The sequence below is a fragment of the Orbicella franksi genome, chromosome 1, assembly GCF_964199315.1.
Source record: "Orbicella franksi chromosome 1, jaOrbFran1.1, whole genome shotgun sequence".
In the NCBI taxonomy this organism is placed as follows: Eukaryota; Metazoa; Cnidaria; class Anthozoa; order Scleractinia; family Merulinidae; genus Orbicella; species Orbicella franksi.
The window spans coordinates 37,747,048-37,764,069 of NC_138145.1; the positions used below are offsets into that span (position 1 = coordinate 37,747,048).

General features: G+C 38.3%; 1 protein-coding gene and 1 long non-coding RNA gene across 2 annotated transcripts in view; both read left to right on the forward strand.

The window, feature by feature from the left end:
• Positions 1 to 17,022, forward strand: part of LOC145461481 (uncharacterized) — a 479,224-nt gene that overhangs the window by 411,505 nt on the left and 50,697 nt on the right.
• Positions 10,377 to 13,168, forward strand: LOC145461406 (uncharacterized). Its single transcript, XR_014040548.1, has 3 exons — positions 10,377 to 11,293; positions 11,740 to 11,816; positions 12,013 to 13,168. It is a non-coding gene; the product is annotated as an uncharacterized LOC145461406 (long non-coding RNA).

Genomic DNA, 17,022 nt, shown 5'->3' on the forward strand with positions numbered 1-17,022 from the left:
AAAGAAACTACCAAGCTCCGACACAAAAAGCTATTAGACCGAAAGCGTTACACTTCGTTTCAAGATGGCGGCCATATTAGACTTACATGGCTGTTGTTTGACATCATTCTCTTTTTAACCCCTAAACGAAATGGGATTCTAATATCGAGAGATAAAGTCCCAGGCGAGAGTAGACTGTCTTGATGTAAAGACAAAAAACTAGCAAGGTACTAGGAAAAACGTTATTAGACCTGAGATGTTGAACTTCGTTTTAAAATGGCGACCATATTAGAGTAACATGGCCGATGTTTGACACCATTTTCTTTTTCACTCGTTGCGATCTCAGTGTAGGTACAAATTTAATCGTGGAGAAGACTACAGGGTGAGAATATCTGAGCCAGAAACTGGTTTTCAAGTTTAAAGATCCTTGAGAGCCAGAGGTCCATGATGAGCCGCCAAAATAGTGAGATTTGAAAGACCATGAAACCATTTGAAGGTTAACATTGAACTGCCTTTTTTTTGACGGTTTACGATAAAAATTGCCCTTTTTGGCAGCTTACGGTTGAATTTTAGGCTGTTTGGCGTCTGACGGTTAAACCTATTGAGACCCTCTATGATTTATTTAGATGTGCCATTTTGTTTGCCCCTTTATCTGGCAGATTCTTGCACGGGAACTCCCTCGGGGGTGGGGGACTCCCATGAAAGGACGGGGGTTTGCTCGTCGTACCTATTAGAGGTTAAAAAACCAGTTTTTGTACCTCGGTTGTTCAGCCTCAAAAGGTCCACAGCGGGAGCTTTTGCGGTTCCCTTTAAGGTACTGAGCCGAAAAAATTACGACAGGCGATAAAGTAGCCTGTGTAGCTTGTTTCGCCACTCGTTATCTCGGCTTCGCCGCTTTCTTAGCGCGCTCAAATCACTTAAAAACCGCCAAGCTGCGCAGGCTAGAGATGATGTGTTTTTTTAGAATATGGGTACCTCTTAGGGGTGAAAAAAATTTCAAGCCACCCCCCCCCCCCCGGGGTAAACTAGTTCATTGTTATTGTCTATATCATGCTACGAATTAGCTTTTAACACTAAATATTGGCGGAGCTCGGGGAGGGGGGGGGGGGGCAATTGCCGCCAAGCGGAGCCCCATACTCAAATAGGAAAGAGAAAGAAACTCATGAGTTGATTTTCTCATGGTTATCATGGCTAGCGGTATTGCTCGGGGGCGCGCACGCACGACGGCAGCGGCGACGACGGAGTTGCGCAACATGGCGGCCATACTCCAAATAACACGTTGACAGAGACATGCAGCCTTGGTTTAACGTGTACTTCTTTAATATTGGACATCCATTTTATGATCAACTTTTCACGCTTTCACTTTTCGCGCTTTTCACTTTTCGCGTTTCTCTTCTACTTTTCAGAAGAAAAGGTCCTGTTATTGACGCGCATTCATTTTGGTTTCATTCTGGCGGACTCACCAAAACCAGTGAGTATATGTGTAAATCAAAATTGTAATAACTTTGCCCGTAGTAGACTGAAATCACTACCAGTCGTTCTCCTTTTTGAGCGTAAAGAAAGAACCTGGGAAAATTTGTAATTGTAATCACTAGCTGCTTTTCACTCTGACGTCATGTGGTTAAAAACAAATGAAAACTAGTGGTAGTTAATAATGCTGGTGTTACTAAAACCAATAGCTGGGCGCGCGATTGGGAAGCCGTTTTAAAAGACTCATGTTCCGTGTCTCATCTATGAAAATCTCTACTCAGGGCGACAGTGCTTGAAAACACTTGACATGCGGCAGTCAGAAATTCGTAGGTAACAATTTCTACAAAGATTATCATTAAGTCAAAACCAGTTGTGGTTAATAACGCTGTTGTGAGGGCGATTGGGAAGTTGTTTTAAATCCTCTTGCTCATCTCATCGCGGGTCTTTCGCGGGTCTTTCTCTCATCGCGGGTCTGGTTTTTGTTTTTGTTTTCTTTATCTCGCATCCCGCCCGTAGATATCACATTTATTCCGCATTTCCTGGTTGAAATGAGCACATTTTGCACAGCCTAAGATATTTTTTACCCGTATCGCGTATTCTCGCATCCCGCCAGGCTTATGTTTTGACACTCCAGAATCTTCAAAATACATCTTCCATGCTTGACGCATTATGATAATCAGTGTCTCCTTAAAATATCTAAAACCCCTCAAGCGGTTTTCGTAGTTTCACTTTCCAAAGCAAATAATTTCCGAAATTCAGATAATTTTGAAGTGATGAAAAATTGCAAGCTCCATAGTTGCTTTTATATTGCAAAGTTTTTGGCTCTGTCAGATCTTGTGTACGTTAGCATGGGAAAACGAGAGTTTAAATCGACCAAATCGCACAAAGTTCATCATAAAGTGAAAACTAACGAAATGTGAATCCACGGCCGCCTTCCACATTTTACAACAGAACGATGGCAAAAGTAGCTATCATTGGTTGTCTTATTTCTCTTCAGAGTAATTTAGTCTGTCTATGACAGGAAGGTTTGGAATGTAAATTCTATTATCTCAGCCGACAGAGAATTTCATAGTAGACCGGAGTGGCTTTTTATTAACCCAAGACACTTCGAAAAAGCGAACAAAGATGCCAAGATTTATATTGGAAGATCCAGGACTGTGATTAATCTTTCGTTTTGCGATCATACACAGTGCGTTAATTGCATAACCAAAACGTTTCTGTTGGTTAATCTATGAGAAACATAAAACACAATACGTTAACAGCTATTGTGTTTTATGCATGGCTAAGCCAGAGAACGAAAACCAGACAAAGAACTTTGTCTATCTTGATAACCATTTCACTGGTTACAAGCTATGGTCACCCAAGTGTGCTTTGAAAACTATTGGACTTCAAGCCGTCAGTATTTAACAGAGACTGGAAGTAGAAAAAAATGTAGTTTACTTCCCAATGTTTTTATTGGATTGTCTTTTGAAACATATATTATTTTCAATTTGTTTTGACTTAATATTGGACCTCCTATTGTCTCACTTTTGTTTTCATTTTCATCTGAGAAACTGAACACAGTAAGTTTATAAACTGTCGCATTGGCTGTTTTTGACTGATAGCGTTGGGTACATATCTAACAAGTATAGCTGATGCTAAATACTTTAAATTTACACTGGGAGAGGTTTGCATGAATCGCGTGAGTGATTTTCTTCTTTTTATAAGAGTTCTTCGGGAGTCACGCGAAAAGTTAAGTCACGCAAATAATTGTTTGGAAGCATCGTTTGCGCAGTAGTAATTCGCCCAACTTTTCCCTCTCTTCTACTTTTCAGAGGAAAATTAAGGTCCTGTCATTGACGCGTATTCCCTTTGGTTTCATTCTGGTCGACTCACCAAGACCAGTGAGTAGAAATCAATATTCTAATTGCTTTGTTATTCATGGTAGACTCCAATCATTAAGTCAATAAACTTTTTGAACGCAAAGAAAGAACCCGGGAGAATTTGTAACAGTAACGCCTACCACAAACATGTAGTTACGGACTAATTTGAGTCAGTTGTAGTTAATATATGACGCCGGTGTGATCGAAACGCGATTGGCAAGCTGTTTTAAAAACCCCCACTCTTTAACTCATCAGTGTTTACAAACATTACCGAAAGCTAAGTTAATTTCTCTAGTCACTGAGTAACCGTGGTTTGCTTTTTTTCATCCCGCACGCCGCCCCTCAGTATCAAATCTATCCCGCATTTCTTGGTTGAAATAAGCGCATGCTGCTCCCGCCAAGCCGTATTTTAATCCTGTATCCCGCGTTCAATATCGCATCTATAACTGAACTTTCAGCTTATCTCGCATTCCCTGAAGCTTACTTTTTGACACTCCGTAAATTTCGAAACTTCCATGCATGACGTATTATATAATCAGTATTTCCTCGAAAAGTTGAGAACCCCTCAAGCGATTTTCGTATTTTCACTTCTCAAAACAAGTTCCGCCGTGGTAAGTACAGCTCTAGCTAACTTTGCATCGTCTGGTTTTTATCTTTACGAGGTAGAATAATATAGAGCTGGATTATGATCGCCAGAACATTCAGGCCATCATTAAGTGACGGTTAATTGTATGCTCAGTCCACCGTTTGCTAGTTAACAACAAAGTTTTTAGCTTTGTCAGTTCTGATGTCTGTTACCATGAGAAAACAAGAGTTTGAAATCGACTAAATCGTACAACGTAAATTATGAAGTAAAAGCTGCGGAAAAGTTAATTAAATGCCTTCCAAATTTTACAATAGAACGATGGAAAAAGTAGCTTTCATTGGTTGGCTTATTTCTCTTCAGAGCAAGTCGGTCTGTCTATGACAGGAACCAGCGTGGAATGTAAATTTTATCAATTAGCGGACATAGAGTTTAATAGTAAACAGGAATGGTTTCTAAGCCCAAGAAGCTTCAAAAGAGCAAACAAAGATGCTAAGATTTATGTTGGAAGGTCCAGGATTGTCAACAATCTTTCGTTTTTGATCATACACAGTGCGTTAATTACATAAGCATAACATTTCCGTTGGTTAATCTACATGAATAATTGTTTGGAAGCATCGTTTGCGCAGTAATAATCTCTCAACTTTTCGTTCTCTTCTACTTTTCAGAGGAAAAGGTCCTGTCATTGACGCGTATTCATTTTGGTTTCATTCTGGTCGACTCACCAAAAACCAGTGAGTATATATCAATATGTAGAATATTCTAATAGCTTTGTTATTTTCATTAAGTAAACTGTTCACAGTCAATCTACTATTTGTTTCATCGAAAAATGTAAATTATATTAATCACCGACAAAGAGTTTAATAATAATAAAAAAAAAACTGGAGTGGTCACTAAGCCCTAGAGGTTTTAAAAGAGCAAACAAAGATGCTAAGGTTTATATGGGAAGGTCCAGGATTGTGACAAATCTTTCAATAGTGTATTAATTAAATAACCGAAATGTTTCTGTTGGCTTATAAAACAGAACTGACTTAACACCTATTGTGTTTTATGCATGGGTAAGCCAAAGAGCGAATAACAACAGACAACAATTGAAAGAACTTTGTCTAGCTAGAAATCGATTGTACTTAATATTAACTATGTTCAAAAAAACCCAATATGCTCTGAAAGCTATTGGTCTTTACCGTCAGTATTCAACAAAGTATGTGGATAGAAAAATGTAACTTACTTTCGAATGTTTTTATTCGATTGTTTTGTTCAACGTTTGAAACTTATTTTAATTTTAATTTGATTTGACTTCTTATTGGACTTCCTATTGTCTTGCAGGGAAACTCCCTCAGTGCTGTTTCAGTTTCTATCACTTTGTGTTCCGCTTTTAGGAGAAGACTTACAAACTGAACACAGTAAGTTTATAAACTGTAAGCTGTTTGTGACTAGTAGCGTGCACAAACACAAGATCTAGAGTTTACACTGGAAGAGACGTCACGAATCGCGTGACTGATTTTCTACCTGCTGTAAGCGCCAAAAGTGAGTCACGCGAAAAACCTAATAACACAAATGATTGTTTGGAATCACCGTTTTTTAGTAGTAACAATTTGCTCAACTTTCCCTCTTTGCTTACTTTTCAGGGGAAAAGGTCCTGTTATTGACGCGTATTGGTTTTGGTTTCACTCTGGTGACTCACCAAAGCTAGTGAGTATAAATGATGATTTTAGCCTAGTTATAATATATTCATAGCAGACTGAAATAGTGATGTAAACTGTTCACAGTCAATTTCATTTTTCAATGCAAAGTCAGAACCTGAGAGAATTAGTGACCGCAACGTCGAAGCTAATCACTAACTACTTTTAACTCTGAGTCATGTATTTAAAGACTAATCAAATCCAGTTATAAGTGGCGACGTTCGTGTGACCGAAACACGATTGGCAATCTGTTTAAAAAAAACTCTTCCTTTTCAACTCATTAGTGTCTCGGAGCACTCACAAAAGGTAAATTAATTCCTCCAGTCACTTTGTAACCGTAACTTTTTTTTCATCCCGCATCCCGTCCATCAATTCCAAATTTATCCCGCATTTCCTGGTTGAACTCAACACATGCTGCTCTCATCCCGCATCCCGCTTGCCACATCCCGCTAGGATTTTCAGCTTATCTCGCATCCTGTCAAGCTTACGTTTTGACACTCCAGAAACTTCAAAATACATCTTCCATGCTTGGCGTACTATGATAATCAGTGTTTTCTCGAAATTTCTAGAACGCCTCTAGCGGTTTTTGTAGTTTCACTTTCCAAAGCAAGTTCCGACGTGGTAAGTACAATTCTAGCTAACTTTGCATCGTCTAGTTTCTATCTTAACCAGTTGGAATACTATTATAAGCTTTATTATGATAGCCACGAAATTCAAGCATAATCATAAAGTGATGATCAATTGCAAACTCCATTGTTTGCTAGTAAACAAAAAGGTTTGTGGCTCTGTCAGTTCTGATGTCTGTTGCCACCGAAAAAAGGAGTTGGAAGTCAATCAAATCGTACAAAGTAGATTATAAAGTAATTACTGACGAAAAGTTAATTCAAGGCCTTCCATATTTTACAACAAAACGATGGCAAAAGTAGCTTTCATTAGTTGTCTTATTTCTCTTCAGAGCAAGTCAGTCTGTCTGTGACAGGAACCGGCGTGGAATGTAAATTCTATTAATCAGCCCACACGGAGTTAAATTAATAGTAAACTGGAGTGGTTTCTAAGCCTGAGAAACTTCAAAAGAGCAAACAATGATGCCAAGATTTATGTTGAAAGGTCCAGGACTGTGAACAATCCTTCAATAGTGTATTAATTAGATAACCGAAACGTTTCTGTTGTTTAATCTATAAGAAAAAACTGACTTAACATCTATTGTGTTTTATCCATGGTTAAGACAAAGAACGAACAACATACGAGAAAGAACTTAGTCTCAGTACCTTGATAAATATTTCACTGATTATTAGCTATGGTCAAAAACCCAATCTACTTTGAAAGCTTTCAATTTTTTTTATTTGATTATTTTGCAGAACGTTTGAAACATATTAAAATTTCAAATTGTTTTAACTTTCTATTGGACCTACTATTGTCCTGCAGGGAAACCCCCAGTGTTGTTTCAGTTTCCATCAATTTTGGTTTCATTTTCGTCAGAAGACTGAGAAACTAGACACGGTAAGTTTATAAACTGTAAACTGTCTGTGCATGACTGAAAGCGTTTTCTGCGCATTTAACAAGCATAGCCGATTTCTTAATACTTTAAATTTACACTGGGAGAGATTTGCATGAATTGCGTGACTGTTATTCTTCTTGTTGTAAGAGTTGTTATTGAGTCACGCGAAAAATAAAGTCACGCGAATAATTGTTTGGAAGCATCGTTTGCCCAGCAATAATTGGCTTAACTTTTCCTTCTCTTCTACTTTTCAGAGGAAAAGGTCCTGTTATTGACGCGTATTCATTTTGGTTTCATTGTGGTCGACCCACCAAAACCAGTGAGTATAAATCAATATTTTTTATAGCTTTGTTATTCATAGTAGACTGAAATCATTAAGTAAACTGTTCACAGTTGATCTACTTTTTGAACAAAAAGAAAAAACTGGCAGATTTTGTAGCCGTAATGTCGACTGTAATCACCAACTACTTTCAACTCTGACGTCATGTAGTTAAAGACTGATTTGAATCGGTGTTAATATATGATGCGATTGGCATGTTTTATAAACCCCTACTCTTTAACTCATTAGTGTTTCCAAACATTCCCGAAAGATAAATTAATTTCCTTGGTCACTGTGTAACGTGAATTTCTGTTTTTCATCTCACATCCCGTCCCCTAATATCAAATTTATCCCGCATTCCCTGGTTGAAATGAACACATGCTGCTCAAGCCAAGATATTTTATCCTGAATGTCGCACCCCGCATTCCGCATCGCACATCCCGCCTTGATTTTCAGTTTATCTCGCTTCCCACCAAGCTTATGTTATGATACTCCAAAAACTTCGAAATAAAGCTTCCATGCATGACGTAGTATGATAATAAGTGTCTTCTCGAAATATTTAGAACCCCTCAGTCGGTTTTTCGCAGTTTCACTTTCAAAGCAAGTTCTGCCGGCCGTGTTAAGTACAACTCTAATTAACTTTGCATCCTCTGGCTTCTATCGATCAGTTAGAATAATATATAGCTGGATTCTGATAGCCAGGGCATTCGTAAAATCACAAAGTGATGATTAATTACAAGCTCCATCGTTTGCTGTTACATAGCAAAGTTTTTGGCTCTGTCAGTTCTGATGTCTGTTACCATGAGAAAACGAGAGTTTCAAATCGACCAAATCGTGCAAAGTGCATTATAAAGCGAAAACTGAGGAAAACTTAATTCACTTTCTTCCATATTTTACAACAGAACGATGGCAAAAGTAGCTTTCATTAGTTGCTTTATTTCTCTTTAGAGCAAGTCAGTCTGTCTATGATAGGAAGGCTTGGAATGTAAATTGTATTTATCAGCCAACAAATACTTAAATAGTAGACTGGAGCGGTTCTTTAGCCCGAGAAACTTCAAAATAGCAAACAAAGATGCCAAGATTTTTATTGAAAGGTCCAAGATCGCTTTGCGATCATGCACTATGCATTAGTTACATAACCGAAACGTTTCTGTTGGTAAATCTATAAATCACAACTGAGTTAACACCTACTGTGTTTTATGCACGGTTAAGCCAAAGAGCGAACAACAATATGCAAAAAAGAACTTTGTCTAGCTTGATAACCATTTCACTGATTATTAGCTATGTTCAAAAAACCCAATATATTTTGAAATCTATTGGACTTTACCGTCAATGTTTAAGAAAGAATGGGAATGGAAAAAATGTAACCTACTTTCGAATGATTTTATTTGATTGTTTTGCACAATGTTTGAAACTTATTTCAATTTTGATTTGTTTTGAATTCCTATTGGACCTCCTATTGTCTTGCAGGGAAACTTCCTAAGAGCTGTTTCAGTTTTTATCACTCCGGGTTCCACTTCATGAGAAGACTGACAAACTGAACACGGTAAGTTTATAAACTGTATTAAGCTATTTGTGACTAATAGCGTGCATGTACACAAGATGTAGAGTTTACACTGGAAGAGACTTCATGAATCGCGTGACTGATTTTCTTCCTGCTGTAAGCGCCAACAGTGAGTCACGCGAATTATTAAGTAACACGAATGATTACTTGGAAGCATCGTTCTGTGCAGTAATAATTCGCTTAACTTCTTCCCTTTTGCTTATTTTCAGAGGAAAACGTCCTGTTACTGACGCGTGTTAGTTTTTGGTTTCACTCTGTTGACTCACCAAAACTAGTCAGTATAAAACGAGTTTAGCTTTGTTATTCATTGTAGGCTTAAATCATCAAGTAAACTGTTCTCATTCGATCTACTTTTTCAACACAAAGAAAGAACTCAGACCATCATTTTGATCCTGCTTTGGAAACTTTATGTTAACAATCAGAGCCAGTTTCTAATCATATTTACTGTATGACGCTGTTGTGACTATAGGTGAAGCGTGATTGAGAAGTCGAAAATGCGTCCTTCGTGTCTCATCGGGGATTCCAATTAAGGTATATTGATGAATTCAGTCACTGAGTAGGCGTGATTTGCTGGTATTCATCATGCATCCCGTCCCTCAATAGGGATCTTACGCAAAACACGACGGCAACAACAACGAGAACGTCACCCAATAAAAGTTTTAATGAGCAAAACAATGGCTGCTCACGTGCGTTATAATTCTTGGTACATTTCTTTGCCGTCCCCTGCAAATCTACGACGTGATCATGAAATGACCAAATTCTGCGTTGTCTGGAGAACGTGAACCACAACGGCTAATTTTTCGTATTTCTATTTGGAACTGAACACGTTTGTAGCATATTCAGTAGGGGCAAGTTTTAATACCGACAGACACACTGGATAGATCTAATTAAATAAATGAGAACATTAATTCCAAAGTAAAATAGAAACACATTTTTTTACCAGGCGTCGTCCTCGCCGTAGCCGTCGTATATGCGTAAGGTCCCCAATATCAAATTTATCCCTCATTTTCTGGTTGAAATAAGCACATCATGTCTTCTCAGGCCAAGCCAGTATATTTTATCCTGAATCCCGCATTCCGCATCCCGCCTAGATTTTAAACTGACTTATCTCGCCTCCCAACATGTGTTGACATTTCACATCGAAATGAACCTTCCATGCATGACGTGTTGCGATACTCAGTATCTTCTCGAAATATTTAGAAACCTCAAGCGGTTTTCGTAGTTTCACTTTCCAAAGCAAGTTCCACCGTGGTAAGTACAGCTCTAGCTAACTTTGCATCGTCTGGTTTCTATCTTAACCAGTTAGAATAATATATAGCTCGATTAAAATAGCCATGACATTCAGACAATCATAAAATGATGATCAATTCCAAGTTCCATCGTTTGCTAGTAAACAACAAAGCTTTTGGCTCTGTTATTTCTGATGTCTGTTTCCATGGGAAAACGACAGTTTGAAATCGATCAAATCGTAGTACTTTAGTACTTTATGGAGTGAAAACTGACGAAAAGTTGATTCACGGTCTTCCATATTTTGCAACAGAATGATGGCAAAAGTAACTTTCATTAGTTGCCTTGTTTCTCTTCAGAGCAAGTCAGTCTGTCTATGACAGGAACCAGCGTGGAATGTAAATTATATTAATCAGCGAACACAGCCGGTTTAATGGTAAACAGGAATGGTTTTTAAGCCCAAGAAGCTTCAAAAGAGCAAACAAAGATGCCAAGATTTATACTAAAAGGTCCAGGATTGTCAACAATGTTTCGTTTTTCGATCATACACAGTGCGTACACATACACATTTCTGTTGGTTAATCAATAAGACAGAACTGAGTTAACATTGGCCTATTGTGTTTTATGCATGGTTAAGCCGAAGAGCGAACAACATACAACAAAGAACTTTGTCTAGCTTGATAACCAGGTCACTGATTATTAAAAACCCAGTATACTTTGAAAGCTATTAGACTTTACTGTCTCTATTTAAAAAAGAATGCAGATAGGACAAAAATGTAAATGTATTTCTTCAGTCACTAAGTAACCGTGAATTGCCGTTTTTCATCTCACATCCCGTCCCTCAATATCAAATTTATCCCGCATTTCCTGGTTGAAATGAGAACATGCTTCTCAGGCCGAGATATTTTCATCCCGAATCCCACATCCTGCATCCTGCCTGGATTTTAAGCTTTTCCCGCATCCCGCCAAGGTTATGTTTTCAAACTCCAGAAACTTTAAAAATACATCCTCCATGCATGACGTATTATGATGATCCGTGTTTCCTTGAAATGTCTAGAACCCCTCAAGCGATTTTCGTAGTGTCACTTTCCAAAGCAAGTTCCGCCTTGGTAAGTACAGCTCTAGTTAACTTTGTATCGTCTGGTTTTTATCTTTACCAGTTAGATTAATGTATAGCTCGATTATGATGGCCACGACATTTAGACAGTCATAAAGTGATGATTAATTGCGAGCTGCATCGTTTGCCTTTACATAGCAAAGCATCGTTAATCTATAAGACAGAACTGAGTTTAAAACCTATTGTGTTTTATGCACAGTTGAGCCAAAGAGCGAACAACAAAGAACTTTGTCTAGCTTGATAACCATTTCGCTGATTATTAGCCATGGTCAAAGACCCAATATGCTCTAAAAGCTATTCGACTTTACCGTCAGTGTTTAGCAAGGAATGAGAATAGAAAAAATGTAACTTGCTTTCGAATGTTTCATCTGATTATTTTGCCGACCGTTTGAAACTTATTTCAATTTTAATTTGTTTTGGCCTCCTATTGTCTTGCAGGGAAACTCCCTCGGTGCTGTTTCAGTTTCTATTACTTTAGGTTCCACTTTTATCAGAAGACTGACAAACTGAACACGGTAAGTTTATAAACTGTAAGCTATTTGTGACTAGTAGCGTGCACATACCCAAGATCTAGAGTTTACACTGGAAGAGACTAATAGTGAATAGCCAATAGTGAGTCACGCGAATTATTAAGTAGCACGAATGACTGCGTGGGAGCACGTTTTGTGTAGTAATAATTCGCTAAAATATCTCCCTTTTGCTTATTTTCAGAGGAGCAGGTCCTGTTACTGACGTGTTAGTTTTGGTTTCACTCTGTTGACTCACGGAAACTAGTGAGTAAGGTAGTAGTAATCAAAGATTATAAATGCTTTCGACGCCGTCACTAATGTGGTGTAAACGACATTGCAAAAGGCCCTCTTGAAGGCCCTGTAGACACTTGAACACTGCGAGTTTTGCGTGACTTGAACACTGCGAGTTTTTGCGTTACATTATAATTCATTGTGTCATACATGTAGTATGTTCAGCTTTCTTGTGCGAGCCTGCAATGATTGTGGTTGCCTCGTGGTTAATAGAGTCCTACAGTTGGCCGCCATGTTTTGTAAGGACAGAGATTTGGTGATTAAAGCCTAGTATTTCTGCAGGCAATCGTCTTTTCTCATTTACAACAACTAATATATATACTTAAAATGATTTCACTTGCTGACTTTCAACCTCTGGCTATTACTAAAATCAACATTTTTCATCAGCAATCGAGGTTTTACAGACAGATATATTTTTATTTTGAGGTCCGCCGTATAAAATACGATTTGTTGATACGTTGCGTGACGGCGCCTGTTTCCGTAGACTCACAAAAATATTTACATAAGCCTTCTAATTTCGCGCTAAAGATTTTCACATTAACTGGTAATCGGTTTCAGCGTCAAAGCTAATTTGTAAAAGTGCGTTTTTAACGTACATTATTTTAAGCTTGAAGCACAAATGTAAGCAAACATTTGCAATCGCGAACTGGTTTATCGTAAACATTCGAAGGAGCGATTATCGCGTCTATGAAAAAAATAGCTCCGCACTGCGTACTTGTGTGTGCGTAACGTCCTTTTTTCTTTTTTTGAATATTACGGGTTGAGGAAATTAAACTGGGATGCTTATTGGAAACGAGCGTCTTTATCGGGATAGGGTGCTGTTCCCTTTCTTTTTCGCGTTTTTTTTTTTGCCTCCCGATCCCTACCACGTCCCCGTTTACGCCCGCAACATAGGGTACTGATTTGTTGGTATGTTTAGATAATAGTTAGTCTACTTACGTTAGTCCGTTAGCGCCACTATTACGTCACGTTGTATCGTGTCATGCATGCTCTAATTCCCAGAAAATGACGATCGAATCAATGACATCAAAAAGTGTAGGGTCTAGATTTTCCTCCACATCACTCGTTTTCCCTGTATACACTTTGTAGCACATCATTTGTGTCAACCAAAGCATCACCTCATTAATTTCACATTTTTTAATTGGGTAACGACATGTTTCAATTTTGGCATGAGAATTAACGTCTTGACTCCGAGAACTGTAGAAAATTCTCCACAATACGACATTGTTATCCGTAATTGAGGCCACGCACATCATATTTCATAACGGATCCTTAAAACGTGATAAGGCTTCCTGTGCATTCACGAAATGCTTCTGAAAGCCGATTCTTGACCGGTATTGTTCGTATACTAACTTTTGGTCTTGAAAAAGCAACAACAGGGTGTCTGTTAACCCTATTCAAGTGTATTTCTAACAATTCAAGTACAATGCAAGTGCAATACAGTCGTTTTTAGTTTCTGACAATCCCTGACAACATGCTTGACTTTGAAATGCTTCCTACATCAATCTGTTCAAGCCCATATAAATGCTGGCTAGCGAAATTACAATGACACCCTTCGCTCTATAGAGCAACCCGCGCCGAACATTCAGGCCGATAAATTTTAGCTCGCGAAAGCGTACCAGCCCCTGTGCAACCTGCACTAACCACATCAAACTACAGCCAATGAAACATAGCTGTTCCCACGGTAAACACCCCAAAGCCATGGCGATTCAAAATCGTGTTCATGAACATAAAAAATAAACTATAGCTGGTTTTCACATGACGTCACTAAAATTCGAACTACAAAACTATTGATCTTCCTGAGATTTTACTTAAATGATGTATAAGAGCAGCTGAAAACTAATATTCATACAAATTTTCGCTCCGAATGGGTTCTTAGTTTTGTGATACATTACGCCTGAATTTCTAAGCTTTTGCGTGACGCGGCATTTACATGACGGCCTAGAGAGCTGTCATGATGGTTAAAAAAGTGACTTATTTCGGGGAACTTGGCTATCTGAACAGTTCATGTTAATGTTTTAGAGTTCCTCGAGGGATAAATTCACGCTTTTGTAGCGAAACTCGGTGACAGATGTTTCTGTTGGTTTCCGGCCGCCATGTTGGTGCCTATATGGATGGGCACCAGCATGGCGTCTCCATACAAATCTCTATAAATTTGGGTAAAAAATTTCTTCGCATATCTCGCATAAGAAAAATTGCTGTGACCAGAATTTTGGCGAGAGTCTTTGCATATTTGCCTTCTTTCATATCCCAGATTCTGGACTTTATCTATTGACCGGTTTTGATTTTTATTTTGATCTATTTTGAATTGCGTGAAACTGAAAACCAGCAATAAACCACGAGGTAGTCTTTAGATGCTCAGACTTACTCTCACCACAACGAAAACCTTGAGGTGTGTGATAGTCTTTGCCCATATGACATGTGACGTCATTCAAAATGAGGCAGAAAACGTAGACGTTCGAAGAAAAAATGTCTAAATAGGTCACCTTGAAACCCCAGTATACCCGAGATTATGAACTGCGTCCTGCGAACGCAAAAAAGTTCAGCTTTGTCATTCATAGTTCCTCGATATCAAATTTATCTCGCATTTCCTGCTTGAAATGAGCACCTGTTGCTCAGGCCACATCCCGCCTGCTTATTTTCAGCTTTTCTCGCCTCCCGCAAAGCTTATGTTTTGACACTCTAAAACCTTCGACATACATCCGTCCATGCATGACGTAGTATGATAATCAGTGTTTCATAGAAATATCTAAAACTCCCTCCAGCGGTTTTCGTATTTTCACTTTAAAAAGCTAAGTTTCGCCGTGGTAAGTACAGCTCTTCAGTGCTAACTTTTCATCGTCTGGTTTCTATCTTAACCAGTTAGAATAAAATATAGCTCGATTACGATATCGCCCATATTCAGACAATCATAAAGAGGGGATTAATTACAAGCTCTACCGCTTTCTAGTAGATAACAAAGTTTATGGCTCTGTCAGATCTGATTTCTGTTACCATTGGGAAAACGAAAGTATGAATTCGTCCAAATCGCACAAAGTATATTATAAAGTGCAAACTGATGAAAAGTTAATTCACGGTCTTCCATATTTTACAGCAGATCGATGGCAAAAGCAGCTTTCACGAGAGATTCATGCGATTTATGCTGGATGGTCTAGGACTGTGAAAAATCTTTCGCTTTGCGATCATGAACAGTTCATTTAAAATTACTTAAGAGAAACAGTTACGTTGGTTAACCAATAAGTCAGAACTGAGTTAACACCTATAGTGTTTTATGCACGGTTAAACCAAACAGCGAAGAACAACAGACAACAAAGAAATTTGTCTAGCTTGATAACCATTACACTGATTATTAGATATAGTCAAACACTCAATGTACTTTGAAAGCTATTAGACTTAACGGTCAGTATTTGACAAAGAGTGCAGATAGGAAAGACAAAATGTAACATATTTTCGAATGTTTTTATTTAATTGTTTTGCTCAACGTTTAAAATATATTTCAATTTTATATTGTTTTGACTTCCTATTGGACCTCTCATTGTCTTGCAGGAAAACCCCCCAGTGTTGTTTCAGTTTCTATCACCGTTGTTTCACTTTCATCACAAGACCGAGAAACTGAACACGGTAAGTTTATAAACTGTAAGCTGTCTGTGCATGACTGATAGCGTTGAGTGCGCATATAATAAGTACAGCTGATTTTTAGTACTTTAAATTTACACTAGGAGAGGTTTGCATGAATCGCGTGGCTGCTTTTCTTTTTCTTGTAAGAGTTATTAGTGAGAAACGCGAACATTACGTCACGCGAATAATTGTTTGGAAGCATCGTTTGCGCAGTAATAATTTGCTAAACTTTTCCCCCTCTTCTACGTTTCAGAGAAAAAGGTCCTGTTATTGACGCCTAGTCATTTTGGTTTCATTGTGGTCGACTCACCAAAACCAGTGAGTATAAATCACTATTTTGATAGCCTTGTTATCCATAGTAGACGGAAATCATTAAGTAAACTGTTTGCAGTCGATCTAATTTTTGAATGCAAAGAAAGAACCTGGGAGAATTTGTTGCCGTAGCATCGACCGTAATCAGGAATCACTTTTAACTTTAACGTCATGTTATTAAAGACTAATTTGAACCAGTTATAGTTAATGACGCTGGTGTGACCGAAACGCGATTGGAAAACTGTCTTACAAACTAATTAGTGTTTCCAAACACTGCCGAAAGGTAAATTTACTTCTCCAGGCATTGAGTGACTGAGATTTGCTGTTTTTTATCCCACATCCCGCCCCTCAATATCAAATTCATCCCGCATTTCCTGGTTGAAATGAGCACATGCTGCTCAGGCCAAGATATTTTTATCCCGAATCCTACATCCCGCATTCAACATCCCGCCGTGATTTTCAGCTTATCTTGCATATCCCGCCAAGTCTACGCCAACTTCAAAATGGCATATTCCGCCAACTTCAAAATAGATCTTCCATGCATGACGTATTAGGATAATCAGTGTTATCTCGAGATATCGAGAACCCATCAAGTGGTTTTCGTAGTTTCACTTTGCATCGTCTGGTGTCTTAACCAGTTAGAATAATATAGAGCTCGATTATAATAGCCACGACCTTCAGCCAATCATGCAGTGATAATAAATCCCAAACTCAATTGTTTGTTGTGAGAAAGAGAAAGTTTTTAGTTCTGTCAATTGATATTGTTACCATGAGACGGCGGCAGAAGGAACTCAATGAAATCGTGCAAAGTAACTTATGAAATGAGGACTCGCATATAACAAACATGAAGAATTACAACAGAACGATGGCAAAAGCCATTCGTCTTTAGTTGTCGTATTTGTCTTGTGAGCAAGTCAGTTAGTTTCCATGAAAGGAAGGCGAGGAATGTAAACTTTATTCATTAATCAACTCATAGTTAGTAGAGGGGCAT